The sequence below is a fragment of the Humulus lupulus genome, chromosome 4, assembly GCF_963169125.1.
Source record: "Humulus lupulus chromosome 4, drHumLupu1.1, whole genome shotgun sequence".
NCBI classification, from domain to species: Eukaryota; Viridiplantae; Streptophyta; class Magnoliopsida; order Rosales; family Cannabaceae; genus Humulus; species Humulus lupulus.
The window spans coordinates 158,439,367-158,457,919 of NC_084796.1; positions in this window are offsets into that span (position 1 = coordinate 158,439,367).

The following is an 18,553-nucleotide window of genomic DNA, read 5'->3' on the forward strand; positions in this document are numbered from 1 at the left end:
GGGTCTCCCCATTGTCTTCTCGGGATCATGGTCAATAATGCAGGATTGAGACCTTCGAGAAAATGCTAAGTCTTTATTGGTCTATGAGACTTAGGTGCTAGGCTCAATGACCCTTTAAAGCTTGGGTGCTAGACCCATTGGTCCTCTGGGTGCTAGGCCTGTGATCTTCTAGGTGCTAGGCCTGTGATCTTCTAGGTGCTAGGCTTGTTGATCTTCTAGGTGCTAGGCCTATTGATCTTAGTTTGAATGAGTGTGAGTTTTATCCAGTGAAGTGTCTTCATGAGTGTAGGTCGACCACCCTATAAAGGATAGGGTGGGTCGACCACCCCAAGGGGTTCTTGGGAATGCTTAGGCCGACCACCCCTAGGGTTTGGGGTCAGGCAGACCACCCCTAGGGGGGCAATGTCAAGTCGACCACCTCTAGGGGGTTTAGGCCTAGTTGATTTTCTATAGGTCCTGGACCTATCTTTTTTGCTCATCGGTCTTTTTTCAATACTTCGCCGTCTTTCCCGGATTTTTGATGTCATGTGTCGCTTTCTCATTCGCCACGTCATCTTTGGATTTTTGAGGGATAACATTTTCCCCCCAAGTTTATCATAATGTGTTCAACATTACGGTAAACTTGATATGGCTCGAGAAACATATCATAGTAGTACTTTAACAGCAAAGTCCCTCGGGACATTACGTAGTACTTTTATCAACTATTGATAATTTGCTCAGCACGAATTTTTCAAGGATAATAAAAATTCCTAAAAATAATTAGATTTTTCAAGGAAAATTAATTTTCTAAAAATCTAGTATATTTTTCAAGGAATTTTGAAGTCCTAAAAATATAATATATTTTTCAATGAGTTTTGAAGTCCTAAAAATATAATATATTTTTCAGGGATATTAATTCCTAAAAATACAAAAAAAAAATTCAAGGAATTTGAATTCCTAAAAATACCAGATATTTTTCAAGGAATTTGAATTTCTAATCATACCATATATTTTTGAAGGATTTTGAATTCCTAAGAATATATGGTTAGCCTGAGAGGCTATAAATAGGGTATTCACTTCTCAGTTCTTTGCTCTATGCGCCTAAGCTGTAGGGTTCTTCAAGCATGATTTCTTCAATTCTTCATCAAACTCAGATCTTTACTTAGGTAAGTATTTTTTTCCTATTCTTTAAATCATTTAATTTAAATGTGCCTAGATTTAGAATAAATACTTTGAATCTTTGAGGAATCTATCCGAATCTCCCCATTTTTTTTTATTTTGATCCAAAATAATTGACTTTTTTTAATCAAGTCTATGATTTCCCTATGATTTCCTTAGCCTAGATGATTTTCAGGATTCCAAACCCTATCATAGGCAATTTCAGGTTTGTAAAACCCTAGGCCGACCACTTCTTTTAGATTCATTAGCCTGGCGATTTCCAGGGTTCCAAACCCTAACATAGGCAATTTCAGGCTTGTAAAACTCTGACCTAGGCTGACCACTCATAGGTTCCCTTAGTCTGGCGATTTCCAGGCTTATAAAAATTAGGGTTGGACGATTTTCAGGGTTTCAGATCCAGACATAGGAGATTTCCAAGGATGTAAATTCCATCATGGGCCTACCACCCCTAGGGTTTCCATCATGAGTCGACCACCTCTAGGACTGCCCTTGCATTTCCTTTGCCTTATGCGGCTTCCAGGCTTACATACCCCATCATGGGCCGATCACCTTAGGGTTTCCATCATGGGCCGACAACCCCAAAAGCTTCCTTAGCCTGGGCAATTTCTAGGGTTACACAATCCAACGCCAGACTACACTCCTATGCCCTGGGCACTTTCCAGGGTTACAAAATTCAAATTTATACTGCATTCCATGCCCTGGGTGATTTCCAGGGTCCCCAATTCTGGGTGGTTGGCCCAAACCTTAGCATAGGCAGACCACCACTCTCCCTGGGCGACTTTAAGGGATCCAAGATCCAAGGTGGTCGACCGAACCATACCGACCACCTGGACCCTAAAAAAAACTTTCCTTCGGTTTCTTCAATTTGTCTTCTTAGTTAATGGATATGCCCCCAACTATTGGATTCATTATGTTCACTTACTAACTTTACTCTTTATTTTTCCTTTGTTGCAGATGTCCAGCTCTTCTTCATCAGATAAGTTTATAAGCGAGTGTACTCCACAGGCGTTCTTAGAAAGGGTGAAAAGGATTCTCCCTTGCTCCGCTTTATATATATTTAGTGAGGAAGATTTCTTGAAAATGTATTGCCCAATGGAAAGAGTGGAATAGACAACTCAGTAACCCTCCAAAGATAATCCTTAGATTGACAGGCACATCACTCAGGGCTCTTTGCCTAGCTCTTCGCAGATCTCTTCTATAACAACCCAAAATTCCTAATAAGGCTTAGGGCATTGATTAGGGGGCCAGGATGGAAAATTTTGGAATTATGTGATCATATGATATTTATGTGTATCATTATGTGATTATGTGAGTTATATTATAATATGACTTGATATGCATGTTTAGGTATATTAAATATGCATGTGGGCCCATTTCTGTTTAATTGGGTAATTTTCATAATTTGGCCCCTTTTGGGTATATTTTGCATATATGTGGTATGTGTGCGGTACTTCATTATTATTTGGTTATGCATGGGTTACTCAGCACGAGACGATCCTAGGAGGAAAGCTAGTGGGATAGTCACAACGGGATCCATACTTGACTCGGAGTGAGTCAAGGGGTATTTAGCACATTACCGGGATATTGGGTAATGAGAATAAGTATTTGATGATAAATTTGGAGTAAGTGAGAACATGGGGAAATTCTGGGAATTTTGACTATTTTACCTCAGGGGGCATTTTCGGGACGCCGAGCATTAGGATTTGCTTGAGGTTACTTAAGCTTGAAGTAACCTGTCAGGATTATAAAAGCACATTCAAAATATTCTCTCTCTCTCTCTCTCTCTCTTGTTCCCTTTTCGACACCCGTTCGCATTTTCGAAGGAAACTCAAGTTTTAGGACTCGGATTCAAGAAAGGATCGAGGCATAGCGATTCTAGGGAAGGTTAGAAGCTCACAGAGATGTTCTTGCTTCCAGCAAGGGAGTATCGTTATGTGAGGCAGAGATAGATGAAACAAAACCAGAAAATTCACTGCCGTTGTGTCCTTCGGAAGCTCGCACCGACTTCATGTGCTCTAGCGACTCGCGTGAGGCAGAGATAGACGAGACGAAACCAAAAATTAGTGTAGAAACATGGTTGTGTAGATGAGAGTGAGTGGAGGAGAATAACACGGTTGTGTAGAAGCTGAGTGTAAGAAAGAGAGGCAGAGAGACGAAACCAGAAATTAGGTTTAGGGATTCAATGGAGGCTGAGAGAAATTAGAGAAATTCCGTGTCTCTGTTATTTTCATTTGGCACCTAGTTATATTTCATATGGCGCTAAATAATTTTCATCCGTGTCTCTGGAAAAATATGGTGGGATCCGTGTTTTTTTTTTAATCATCTATTAATAAGACTTTTAAATATGTGTCATTTTTTACTATAATATATACTAAAAATTGTTGTAGTGTTAGTCATCTATACAGAGATAGACTTATTAGTCATCTAGACAGAGATAGACTTATCAGTCATATATACAGAGATAGACTTATCAGCCATCTATTTAAAGAGTGACTTATTAGTCATCTATTCAGAGATAGACTTATTAGTCATCTACCTTGGAGAGACTTATTAGTCGTCTGCCTCAGAGACAGACTTATTAGTCATTTATACAGAGATAGACTTATCAGTCATCTAGACAGAGATAGACTTATCAGACATCTATTCAGAGGGTGACTTATTAGTCATCTACCTTAGAGAGACTTATTAGTCATCTACCTCAGAGAGAGAGACTTATTAGTCATCTACTCTGAGCGCAAGACTCCGCAATCATTTATCTGTACCTGCCTGCATGCATGAATAGGGTTATTACTGCTAGGCATGCTTATTATGATTTAGTGACATGTTATTACCTGTTTATGAGCATGTTGAGTTTTCTTGCTGAGCCTTGGCTCACAGGTGCTATGTGGTGCAGGTAAAGGCAAAAGTAAGTTGGACCATCCTTGAGTTGGAGAGCTTAGGTGATGATGTGTACATATGCAGCTGCTCGACCACCACGGCCAATCGTTTAAAGAGGAACCAGGGTTAAACCCTATTTCACCATTTCGACCGGTTGGATGTAAATCTTTTATTATAATTAACCTTTAATATTATTTTTGGGATCCCAATGTATACAGTAAATGTTTTAGTGAAAAGTTGTATCTTTAACCAAAAACGTTAACCCTAGACCGTTAATCACATTTAGTTACACAATTATGGCCAAATGACTCGGTTAGCGAGTTTTGCACTGTTTAAAATGCACAACGTAATGGTCCCTAGGTAGTAGGGCGTTACAACTTGGTATCAGAGCGAACCAAGGTTAAGGGTTCCTGTAGACAAGTTGGGCATGTACACTCGTCACTAAAGACAATCTTCACTCAGGGTATGATAACTATTTATGTGGTTATGTTCTTAACTACTTAAATAGAATGCAAATGTTTTACTTGCATATTGTATTAGGGAGCATGAGATTCTGATAAAGCTTGGCTATTGATTATTGATATGATTATATGATTACCTGCACATTGAATATATAAATGTATTATTTTCATGCTGGAGTAGGAGGCATGGTATGAATCTTGGAAGAGTAGGGATTATGATTGATGTATGAATGTCATGGGCATGTTTTTAGCACTGCAGTGGTTGTGAATGTTGTGTGGTATGATTTCTACCATGGGGAAAGCTTTTGAATATGCTCATCATGTTTAATAGGTCAAGTTATTGACTGCAGATTCAATCAGCAGGTATGTATCCAAGGCAGATAATGAGACGTAGTGGTAGTTATACTGAGGCTAGGAATTACAGCCAGGGTTTGAGTTCTTCACCTACTCATCAGAATTTCCAGCAGGTGTTTACAGATATGCAATTAAGATTGAAGAGGCAAAAGGAAGAGATCAGGTGTTTAAAACAGCAGTAGGTTCTGTCAGGGAACACCTCTTCCTTTGCTATGCCAAGAGTGGCACCAGTATTGGCTCAGGCTAGGGTTGAGAACAAGTGGGAATTTCTTTGTGGAAGATTCTAGGAATATTACCCTCTAGTTTTTTAGGGAGGCCTAGATCCATTCAAAGCTGAGCAATGGATGGGCATGATCAGTTCTATTCTCGATAGTATGGGGGTGGTAGGTCACGATAGGGTGATCTATGCTACATTTGTATTGTGGGATAATGCCCGGACATGGTGGGAAGTAGTATCCCAAACACAAGATACAGCTGTGATGGACTGGAAAGAATTTAGGCAGTTATTTAATGAAAGATATTACTGTGATGTAGTCAAGACTGCTAAGATGAACAAGTTTCTAAACCTCGATCAAGGAAATGCAATAGTAACCGAGTAGGTTAACAGATTCGATGGGTTGGCCAAGTTTGCTTTTGATATGGTGCCCACGGATGTAGCTCGGAAGGAAAGGTTTATCCTAGGATTGAATCCCGGAGTTGCTCAGGGCATTAGAATTGCCCCAGTGCATGAAATCTCTACCTATGCTCAGGTGGTAGGAAAGGCTCTTGTTATTGAGAGCACAGGAAATCAGATTGAGAAGGAGAGTGCCAGAGAACGCAGAGCTCAGACAATGACATCTCCGTCTATTGGATCGGGCAAGAACAAAAATTGGAGACTTTACCCAAAATGCGCTCAGTGCAAGAGGTATCATCTTAAGGAATGCCGAGAAAAGGCATGTTTCTTTTGTGGAGTGGTTGGTCATCTCAAGAAGGATTGCCACATGTGAAGGAAGGATGAGAAAAAGGGGGTGGACAACTCGACTCCAGCTCGAGTGTTCACTTCGATGCAGTCAGAGACTAATTCTGAGACTAAGACTGAGGCTGGTTCCTCAGTGATTGCAAGTCAGCTTTCTAGTTTTTATTTTTGTATAGTGCTGACTGGTTTTGGTACCATGTTGTTCTTTGCTTGTTGCATCTGGAGAGACATAGACTTGTTATGCAGATTGCATGGTTATGTTATGATGAGAATGTGATACTTTTTTTTGTAATTTTAAGAGATGAATTAGATTATTGTGGAAAAGACTCATTAGTTGACTTGATAGAGTTATTTATGATTGACTTCAGTATGATCCTGGATATGGATTGGTTAGCCAAGTATGGGGCAATGATAAATGTCAAGGAAAGAATAATAATCCTTGAGTTTGAGGGTGAGAAACCCTTGTATGTGTTGGCATTGTGCGTGGATTTTATATGTTTATGAAATTTGTATTTAAAGCTAGAGATCTATTGCAGGAGGATGCATAGAACTCCTAGCTAGTGTGGTGGATACCACTTAGGTTGTGCCAGTGGGATCAGGACAGACAAGATTAGTCTGTGAGTTTCTGGGTGGGTTTTCAGGGGATTTTTTAGGATTATCTTTAACCAAAGAGATAGAATGGTAATTGGATTGGTGCCAGGGATAGAATCAGGTCTAGGGCACTGTATCGAATGGCTTCAGCATAGCTGTAAGAACTAAAGGCTTAGTTATTGAGTAAGACGATATTCTTCAAGGTGGATCTTTGATCTGGTTATTACCAGCTAAAGATCAGGTAGAAGGATAAGCAAAACACTTTTTTTTTTATCAGATAAGAGCACTGGGAGTGCTGAGTTATGTTTTGAGGATTTGATTAATGCCGAGTTGTTTTGATGAATTAGATGAACAGATTATTCAAAGATTATCTTAATTGGATTTGCGATTGTCTTGATCAACAGTATTGTGGTATATTCTCGGTTGAAGATTTGCCGAGGTCAAGGAACGCCTTAAAGGTCAGAAGTTTCCTTTGACGGGGCAGGATAATACATGGGCTTTGTGGAAGAGTTATGAGTCTTCTTACAAATCAAAACCAATTTGTAGGTTATTATGACACCTCATTATCGGGAAAAGGTGATTGCCCAAGCAACCTGTTAGTTGAAGGGTGTGACCAGAACTAGAGTAGAGTTACTGGTGGGCCAGGTGGCCAACATTACATTTGAGTTTACTATTTCAGAGAGGATTAAAGGAAAATAGTTAAGTGAACCCATAGATGGAAATAATTGAGGGGAATGTCTTAGTTGGATTAGCTAAGGATTATACAGTGTCAGGTATGAATTTATTGTGGTATAGGGATTGGACTTGGAATCCGATGGACACTGGGATTTAATAAGGAATTCTGGATGAATCTCATACTATTTTTTATCTTCATCTAGTCATCATGAAAGATGTATCAAGATATGAAAGCTTTATAGTGGTGGCCTAGGATGGAAAGGGACGTAACTGAATACGTGGCCAAGTTCTTAACCTATTAGAAGGTCAAAACAGAGTATCAAAAATGAGTAAGGACATTACAGCCTTTGTGTATTCCATAGTGGAAGTAAGGAAACATCACGATAGGTTTCACGGTGGAGCTGCCCACGATAGTGGGTCAGCATGATTTGGTTCGGGTCATTATGGACCAGTATAACAAGTCAGCTCACTTCTATCAGTAAGGACAAGTAATACAGTTGATCAGTTTACAAACCTCTATGTGAGAGAGGTAGTACGCCTTCATGGAATTCAAGATCCATCTTATCAGATGAGGACTCTATTATTACTTCCAAGTCTTAGGGAAGGTTACGGAAGGTGATGAATATACAGTTGGAGTTTACTACATTTTATTATCCTCAGATTTATGGTAAATCAGAGAGAGAGTTGGAGAGGCACCTTATGAGATGTTGCAAGATGGGGAATGTTTATCGCCCATTCATTGGAATGAGATGGGTGAGATGTTATATTTGGATTCTAAGGTAGTTCAGAGAATCATTGAGGTTATTGAAAATGTTAGAGCTCGGATGCTCACTTCTCAGAGTAAATGGAAAAGTTATGTTAGTCTAAAATGCAAAAACATGGAGATCCAAGTGGAAGACTGTATCTTCCTTAGACTATCACCATGGAAAGGGGTGAGGAGGTAAGGGCAAGTTGAGCCCTAGATTAGTAGGACCATTTGAAATCCTAGTTAGGATCAATCAGGTTGCATTTGGATTGGCCTTAGTTTTGGCACTGTCGGCCGTATACAGTGTATTTCATATTTCCATGTTGAGGAAACATGTGTTTGACAAGACTCATGTGTTGAGTCATAAGGATCTGGAATTGGAGGCTAAGCTATCCTATGAGGAGCTAGCCAGTTTATATATGAGATAGAAAGAACATGGTTCTAAGGAACAAAGCTATACCTTGGGTTAAGGTATTAGAAAGAAACAGTGAGGTTGAGGGAGTGACCTGGGAACTGGAATCAGTTATGCACGATTGATATTCTGGGCTACTCAAATAAAATTTCGAGGACGAAATTTCTGTAAGGAGGGGATAGTTGTAACGACCCAAATTTTCTAATAAGGCTTAGGGCGTTGATTAGGGGGCTAGGATGGCAAATTTTGGAATTATGTGATTATATGATATTTATGTGTATCATTACGTGATTATGTGAGTTATATTATAATATGACTTGATATGCATGTTTAGGTGTATTAAATATGCATGTGGGCCCAATTTTGTTTAATTGGGTAATTTTCATAATTTGGCCCCTTATGGGTATATTTGGCATATATGTGGTATGTGTGCAGTACTTCATTATTATTTGGTTATGCATGGGTTACTCAGCACGAGACGATCGTAGGAGGCAAGCCAGTGGGAAAGCCACCACGGGATCCATACTTGACATGGAGTGAGTCAATGGGTATTTTGCACATTAGCGAGATATTGGGTAATGGGAATAAATATTTGATGATAAATTGGGAGTTAGTGAGATCAGGGGGAAATTCTGGGAATTTTGACTATTTTACTCCGGGGGCATTTTTGGGACCCGGAGCATTAGGATTTTCTTGAAGCTACTTAGCTTGAAGTAGCCTGTCATAATTATAAAAGAACGTTCTCTCTCTCTCTCTCTCTCTCTCTCTTGTTCCCTTTTCGACATCCGTTCGCATTTTTGAAGGAAACTCGAATTTTAGGACACAGATTCAAGAAAGGATCGAGACATAGTGATTCTAGGGAAGATTAGAAGCTTATTAGCCAGAGGATTTAGTTTGGAAACAACTCAATCGAAGGTAATCCAAGTTTTAAGTTCTAAGTTTTTAAAGTTTTTAAGCTTTGATTGGATTTTATGTTTTGATGAGTTTTTGGATGGATTGAGACTTTGGTTTTCATGGTTTTGGGAGATTAGGATGTTTGGGAACTTTGATATTGGGATTTGGATATGTTTGGATAGGTTTTTGAAGGATTTTAAGTGGGAAAACCCGTAGGAAATGGCTTGTTTCGTGGTCAAGTCCCGACCTTGTTCTAGCAAGTCGCGACCGGGATGAACCAGGAGCCAAGGAGGCTCTGCCTGGGGGGCGTGCCGTAACCCAAGAGGGGTCAAGTCGCAGCCCGCACCCTGAAGCCCAGGAAAATGCTCTCTGACTTGGGGGCAAGTCGCGACTAGCTGGTGCATTTTTGCCCAGATTTGGATTTTAACTATGGGAACTTAATTCTAAGGGCCTAGTATCAATCCTACTACCTAGTTGAGTAGGATTCGACGACCCGGAGGCTAGGTTTAGGTCTAGAAGTATTTATTTACTCGTTTTTTATGAGGTTTTATATTATGGTTGTGACTTGGTTATCGCTAGGGGCTTGGAAACAGGATCGTGCTTGAGGGTCATTTATTGGTAACCTGTGCTTGGACCAAAGGTAAGAAAACTACACCCAGTATGTGATGCATGCAATATATGTGATAATGGCATGGCATGAAGGTGAAATATGGAATTCGCCAGAGCTTGAGTCTCTATAATTGTGCATGATTATAATTATGCTTTTAATTATTGATTAAGCATGATAAATGCCTTATATTTGAATATTTAACATATGATATATGTTTGTTTGCATTACCTCATTGAGGAAGCACTGACTTATTAGTCAGGGAACGGCAATGGTGTCAGTATTGATTGTGAAGTTATAACTTATCAGTCAAGATCGGCAGTAGTACTGAGCACTAGTCATATGGTATTGGCTTATGAGTCAAGAACGGTATTAGTGTATTTAACACAAGCTGAAATGATTAGATCTAGCAACCTAAGCATTAAATGCTTGACCGACCCCAAGGTTGATGAAAACTAAAGCGCTTGTCTAATCTAAAGGCTAGTTATGTAAAGTCAGGGCCAAAAAGGCTTAGGTGATTGAAACGTCATATGGCTTAGGGAGTGGATCCCTAGAGATAAACTTATTAGTTTTCTATACAGAGATAGACTTATTAGTCATCTACCTCAGAGAGAATTATTAGTCGTCTACCTCAGAGATAGACTTATTAGTCATCTATACAGAGATAGACTTATTAGTCATCTAGACAGAGATAGACTTATCAGTCATCTAGACAGAGATAGACTTATCAATCATCTATACAGAGAAAGACTTATCAGTCATCTATTTAGAGAGTGACTTATTAGTCATCTATTCAGAGATAGAGTTATTAGTCATCTATACAGAGATAGACTTATCAGTCATTTATACAGAGATAGAATTATTAGTCATCTATTCAGAGGGTGACTTATTAGTCATCTACCCAGAGAGACTTATTAATCATCTACCTCAGAGAGACTTATTTGTCATCTACCTCAGAGAGAGAGACTTATTAGTCATCTACTCCGAGCGCAGGACTCCACAATCATTTATCTGTACCTGCTTGCATACATGAATAGGGTTATTACTGCTAGGCATGCTTATTATGATTTAGTGACATGTTATTACATGTTTATGAGCATGTTGAGTTTTCTTGCTGAGCCTCGGCTCACGGGTGCAATATGGTGTAGGTAAAGGCAAAAGAAAGTTGGACCATCCTTGAGTTGGAGAGCTTAGGTGACAATGTGTACAAATGTGGCTGCTCGACCACCATGGCCGAGAGTATAAAGAGGAACTAGGGTTAAACCCTATTTTGCCGCTTAGGTCGGCTGGTTGTAAATCTTTTATTGTAATTATCCTTTAATATATATTTTGGGATCTCAATGTATACAGTAAACATTTTAGTGAAATGTTGTATCTTTAACCAAAAATTTTAACCCTAAACTGTTAATTACATTTAGTTACACAATTATGGCCAAATGACTCGGTTAGCAAGTTTAACACTGTTTAAAATGCACAAAGTAATGGTCCCTGGGTAGTAGGGTGTTACATTTTCTCTGCATAGTACTCCTTGTGGCTCTCATGGCACATCTCTACGAAGTCACTCTTCTTAGCTGAGTTTGTCTGGTCAGAGAGACTCCTTGCCACGCCCTTTGAACAGGGATATCAGTCGGGTTCTCCATCACTCTTCTTCTCAACGAGAACATACCGAGGGCTCTCATCGCCAGGTTACTTACCCTCAGGAGCAATTTATTCACCAGTTACGGCCTAAGGTGGTTTGCCCTTCTTCCAAAAGCAAGACAGTCTCGCCAACTGCGTAGCAGAAGAAGAGACGACAAAAAGAGTTCCATTCATAAGATTCTAGGGTCACCTTTGCTAGTGACATCATATAGAAACCGGTTGAGAAGCCTAGCCCTGCTTATTATGAGGTTGTTTGGTTCAAGGGGCTGCCTCTGACATGACTGAAGAGAAGGTAAAGGACTTAAGGAATAACTTTGACCTCTATGGCGTGTCTATTACTATCCCTGGTCCAAACGACAAAGCTGAGGACCCAACGTTAGGTATGTGCGCCTGGGCACGCTCTGCCATCAAGTCTAGTGCCCTAATTCCTCTTCATCCATACTTTCGGAGTGTGGCAGATTATTTCAGTATAAGTCCTTCTCAAGTGGCTCCCAATGCGATCTTGGCGTTATCTGAGTTGTACATTATCTATCATCGCAGAAAATGTGCTGCTCTAGTACCTCACGAGATCCACTACTTATTTGATCTGAAGACGAACCCTTCTCAGCGCAACTCGGGGTATTTCCACTTCCACCATTATATGAGCTAGGGTACCGACACCTTCTTGGAAGATATCTCTGGAAATAGCAAGGCGTTTAGATATGCCAACAACTATATTTTCACTAAGGATGCAGAGGCCAACTACTCCAAGTTAAGCACGCCAGGCCTTTTCATAGACCGCTCCTGACCCAGGCTATGATAGTTAGGGCCAAGGCGTTGATTGCCATGACCCTTGAGGAGAAGAATGTCAAGACCCTCGTTACTTCAGAGAACCTTAGGAAGGTCGGGCTATTTCCTTATATTATAGCCGATGTTCCAGATGAAGATGGTCCTGAGCCCGTGAACGTCGTAGACTCCCCAGGACCTATACATGTCGATGAGGTAACCTCTTTGCCTGTGCTAGCTAGACAAGAGGGTGATAAGGTGGGTGCATCTGTCGAGTAATCATCGCTTGCTTCAGATGACTTTGATGAGACTATGTTCGAGCCTGAATCTCATTCAAAAGGTTTGACACTTTATCACCTTTATTTTATGATTCCTCTGTTCTTGATATCCTTCTCACATTTGATCTTCTTTTACAAGTTCAGACATGTTCAACTTTTTCCATACCCAGCAGAGGTCGACTCCCACCGAGGCCAGTCCTTCTGTCCGAGCGGCTAAGAGGGCCAGAGTTGAGGCTGAGTCGATAATGGAGGTTCCTCCCGAGGTGCCTCCTCTGACTCCTTTGGCATCTAGTCTTGTTGCAAAGGTAAAGCCATCCTCGCCTACACCGGTTCCTCCCATCTTCACTGATGCGGGTGCCTCCTGTTCTGTGCCTGCTCCCTTATCTGAGCCACACCAGTCTGCCATACAGAATCTAGGTGCCATCATGGACCAAGCGTCCCATCTAGAGAAGACGACAATGACTTTTAATTGGATTAAGAATGAGGACTTGAGCACCATCCAAATGAAGTCACTCCTTGACATTCAGAGTGTAAGTCCTCTACAGTTTTCTTCTTATTTGGTTGGCTTGTGTGCTGACATTTATCTAACACTTGTATGTTTTTCGTAGGCGTTGATGTTGGTTTCCCATGTCCGTGATAGGTTTGTAGGGTATACCTCTACACTTTCCAACCTTCGTTCTGAGCTTGAAACTGTCCGCTAGGAGGTGCTAGACCTTAGGCACATTCTTGGCTCCAGGGATGCAAACATTTCTTTGGAAGATGAAGAGATCAACACTCTTCACAGTACCATGGATCTCAAACAGCATCATGTGACCGAGTTGACTCTCAGGATAACCCAGATGGAGGGGAAACTTGTCGATCAGCTCCAACATTCTGAAGCTGAGAAAGAGAAGTTGATTGCTGACATGGACCGATTGCGGAAGGATGCTCTTGTCGAGAAGGAGCAAGAGGTCAAGGCTGCTCGGGACAAGGCTCGAGAGGAGTATTCAGAGATAGCTTTCTCTTGCTTCTACTTGGTATAGAAGTCCAACAAAGATCTGAACTTGGATTTCGAAGGAGCTTAGGAAGTGTCTGCCTCGCGAGGCTCCTAAGGCTCAGGGTGGTCTTTCAGATGATACTCCTCACCCTAGTAAGTCTTCTTTTTGGTATTTTATTCTTTGTCTTTCCTTTTGTGCCATTGGTGGGGCACCTTGTACTTGACAGTTTTTACATATGACATTCTATGCCTTTATGCTTATTTTGTTATGAGTGCTCAGTGTATTGATTGAAAAATTTTGTTTCCAATGCTTACTAAGTATATCAACTCACAACCCTCATTGGTTCAGGTATCAGTATACTCTGAACACATGTATTTCATGTGCCATACTAACCTTACTCTTTTATTTTATGCATGCTAACAACCATGGTAATGTGGGTAGTATGATACTTCACCATGTACCATGAACAAAACAGGTCAGGTCAACCACCCCATGGGTGATAGGCCAACCACCCTATAGGGTTGATGGATTGGCCGACTACCCTATAAAGGACATGGCTAGGAATCTCCTCACCAATCCCTTTTTTGTTTTTGTTTTTCGCACTTTTGGAACATATGTTGAACAAATGTCCTAAAAGAACTTGATCTTGCTTAGTACTTAAGGTCACGTCCTCATTGTTTGTGTATACCCTAATTGGTATGTACTATATGCCCCCTATAACGCCCTACTTCCTTAGAGCCGTTACTAAGTGAGTTTTAAGACAAAACAGTGCAATGAACTCGCTAACCGAGGTTTTGAAACAAAAGTGTGACTAATAGAAGTTAAGGCTGTAATCTTTGAAAATGCGTTGACTTAATAAAAACTTCTAGTATTAAACAATTAGGATCCCAAAGTAAGGTTTGAAAACTATTTACAACTTGAAATAAGTTTACAGTTGATCAGTTCTAAAAAATCATAGATTATTACAGCCATTTTCGAATAAACCCCCAACCAAAGCAGTCGGGCAAGCCAAACATGTACGCGTCGCTTCACGCTCTCCGTACTCATGGTTGGTTGACTCAGTCATTGCCCTTACCTGCAACACGGAGCACCCGTGAGCCGAAGCCCAGCAAGAAAACTCATGCAGAACATAACATACGCAACTTATACAGTTTATCATAACAGATAATCCACATATAAACAAGTCAACCATTAGACTAAGCAAACACGGCCATGCCGGCCCCGAAACCTTACCGAAGCCTGGGGTCTCGGTCCTCACTGTATGGATAACACACGTATCCCCTGGGTCCTACCCTGACCATAAGCATCCCATGTGTTAGGTGTTACTTCCGGCTCCGCTGCCGTTCTCGGCCTTGCCGTTCTCGGCCTTGCCGTCCTCGGCCATAGCCGTTCATTTCACTATAATCACATATAGCATAAATCAAACAACATTCAAACAATTATCAATACATTTAAGTCTACACCCTAACATTTAATGCAATATAGGGCCATGCCCGGCAATCATCTCATCATGCAATATAGGGTCGTGCCCCGCAATCACACTATGGGCCCACGCCCTATCCTACGGGTGTTATAGTTTTCTTACCTGTATCCCGAGCTTCACAATGCACCAAAGTCACGAGCACGGTCCTCTAGCACGAGCCTCTCCAATAGCCTAGTCACAACACACATAAAACAGTTTTTAATACTAACCAACCCAAAACCACTTCCCAGGACCAATCCCGCACTCTCGGGACCTCTAAAACCTTAAAACAACACCCCGGAGACATCCCCCGAACCCCCATAGCAAAGGCCTAAAACTGCCAAAAATGATATCCTGAAATTGGCCTTGTGCCGCGGCACAACTTTATTGTGCCGCGGCACCCAGCAAGACAGGGGCTCCACGCCACGCCACGCAAAAACTGTGCCGCGGCACGCCTTCGCAGACCCAGAATTCTGGGTTTTCCTTCGCGTTTTCACCGAGTTAAAACCTTCCCAAATCATACCAAACCAATACCCAAACCCCAAAATCAATTTAAGACTTTAAATGGACCATCTAACAACCCATAAACACTAGATTCAAGCTCAAAACACAATCACACTCACAAATCCACCCAATTGATTTCAACTTAAGAAATCTAAACCCAAAACCTTGAAAAGCTTAACTCAAGCATTAAATTCCTCAAATCAACACAGAAAACAAACTTAAGTGTGTATAAAATCCATACCTCAAGTGAAGAATCCTCCCAACAAGCTTCCTTGATCTCCTCCTAAGCTCCCAAATCAGCCCTTCTACCCTTCTTCTTCTTTTCTTTTTACTTTCCCTAGCTCTTCTTTCTCCTCCTCTTTCTTCTCTTCAATTTCTATCAAAGCATCAAGTGACCCCATGTAACGTCCTACGTTTTTGGGTACCTTTAAACGACTCGGGTCGGGATTTTTCCCCCGGGTTAAGAATATTATTTTAAATAATATTATATTTTGTTTGTAAGTATTCCATGAGTTATTGCTAGCCAAAATATGAATTTTTTTATTTTAAAAGTCAAGATAAGACTTTCGGTCCTGGACCGACACAAAAACCCTGATCGGGTAAAAATCTCGGAAAATAAAACGAAAAATCATGGCAATTATATTTTGGGCATAAAATACATTCATAAAAGTTAAAGTTTGGTCAAAAATAATAAACCTAAAAGAAAATGGAAATTTTAAGGCATTTTGTGGTAAATGCCTAATTTTGCCGAAATGGGAAATTTTATTCCTTGAATGGACCTTAAGTTAAATTTTATTATGTGATTAATTAAATTAAATGTGAGAGACATTTAATTTAATTAATTAATGTTAAGTTTGGTGATTAAAACTTAATAAGAGTGAAAAAGGTGTCAAAAGTCAATTTGAACTTTTCTTCTTATGAAACATTTATTAACCTTTATTAAAAAAAAAAAATGAAATGATCATATATGGCAAAGGGTGGCCGGCCATGTGGTATTTTAGAGTGGTGTGAACCCAATTTTATAAAGATTAAATCCCATTTAATGAAGAAGTCAAGTGGGCAAGTGGGTAGAAAAGCACTCAAGTACTTTGTGATATTTTGAAGAGTTTTGTGAGCAATTCCCACACTAAGAACATATCACTCTCCCTCTCTCATTCACTCATCTGATTTTTGAAGACCTCTCAAAGTGTTCCCTCAATATTCAACCTCAAGAACACCAAGGAAAACTTGGAGGCTAAGTCTTGGTCTAGGAAGTATTTTCCCTAAGGTAAAGCTTCACTAATCTAGGCTTTTGTAAAGTTTTAAGCTTAGAGTTTCAAATAGCTAATTAACTATGTTGTAGGGGGAAGTTGGTTAGGGATTTTGAAAGGTTTTGGAGGAGCCAAAGCTAATAGGAAGGTCCAAACCTTAAGCAAGAACACCAAAGAGGTAAAAAGTTTACTTTTGATGATTTTGTTGTAGGGTTTTTAGTTTTAAGCATTATTTTGTATATTTAATGCTTAAAGTTTCTTGTTGGCGATGTAATAAGGTTATGGTAGTTGTTTAATAATTTTTATGACGCATGTGTATTGATTTTTGAAAATGGGAACCAAGACCCCCAAGGGTTTTGTAGGATACCCTAAAACAAACATGTTTTAAGCTGTGACTTCCAAGGAGTCAAGCAGCCACTGTATATTGTTTTTGTAAAATTAAATTGTACTGTGATGTTTTTGAGATTGAGTACATAAAATTGATCTTTTGAAACACAAAAAAATGTTTAGAAATGAGTAAGTTATGCTATTTCAAAGTTTAGGTAAAAAAACTGTTTTTTCGTATTCTTATTTTCGGAACCAAGTTTGGACAGCCACTGTATAGGGCAAATGAACCCAGTTTTTTCTAAAATTTTGTGGACATATTTCTGACAGAACCTATTATTCCACTGTAAAATTTGGTAAGAAAATATTGAACGGTTTAAAAGTTATTAACTGTCAAAGTTTGGAAAAAAATAAGGACTTGAAAATAAGGTCATTTTTACCTCATTGTTGGAAAATGATTTCACCAATCAAAAATGCTCATTTTGACCTAAGATTTTACAAAGGCCTAAATGGCATAACAAAAATGGAATTGAGAAATTTTGGTAACAATTGGGTAAGTAAATTTCAAGTTATGAACTAACGAAGTATGTAGTTAAAAATGTGAAAAATAGGTTTTTCACACTTAGTGTAAAAATGAGATTTTGGAACATAAGGTAAAAAGTAAAATTTTGTTTATTTCAAGATATAAAATGGTAAGTCTTGAAATCATATTTTCACTAAAATTACCCCTTTGAGTTTAAATGAATTATTTTTATTAAAGAGTTTTTATTCTTTTTAAAAATAAGAGATTTAATTTATTAATAGTTAATAAATTAAAAGAGGGTTTAAAACCTTATATTTTGAGAAAATAATTGAATGAATTATTTTTCTAGTAAGTAAAAATTGATTAATTGCTTTTGGAAAATTAATTAGTCAAGATGAGAAATTTATAACGGTTTTCCTAATTAAGACAAATTAGGCAATTTTCTTAAAACGGTTTTTAGATATTAAAACCTTAAGAAAAATAAAAGGAAAATTTAAAGAGTTTATTTTCTTTAAAAATAATTAAGGAATTTATTTGTATTTTCTGGATATAATACCGGCTAAATCTTACATATTTTAACCAACTAGTCGAAAGTACGGGTTAATAGCGATACCTTGAAAGAATAAGATTTTTAGCGGATTGTGGGAAATACCATTGTGATACCCGAGCCTAGGTATCGAGACCTTAGGATAGGTCTCCCCGAGACTTAGGGTTTAGTCTCGAATATTTTGTATAACTTTCCTTAATAGGTTTAAAACCAAATAAGATTGTAAATCCTTACAAATGACTTTTATTAAAATGACCAAACTGCCCAAAATAATAATAATGAATTATGAGTGCCATAATTAATCCGAGTATACTGTATGGATAACTACAGTATTGGCTAAGCGTAACTGGACTGAACGTTGGAGGGTGAAAACTTGCTGAGCGCTAAGGACTCCAAGTAAGTCAACTTATATTGTATGGCTGCAACATGAAATGATTATTGTCTTGTATGTTAGTATAGGGATACATGCATATACATAGGATGTCATAGAAAGTTGCTTAGAGACGTTAGTCTAGTGAGTGCTGATTTAGAAAATATGAACGGTAGAAGTCCGTCA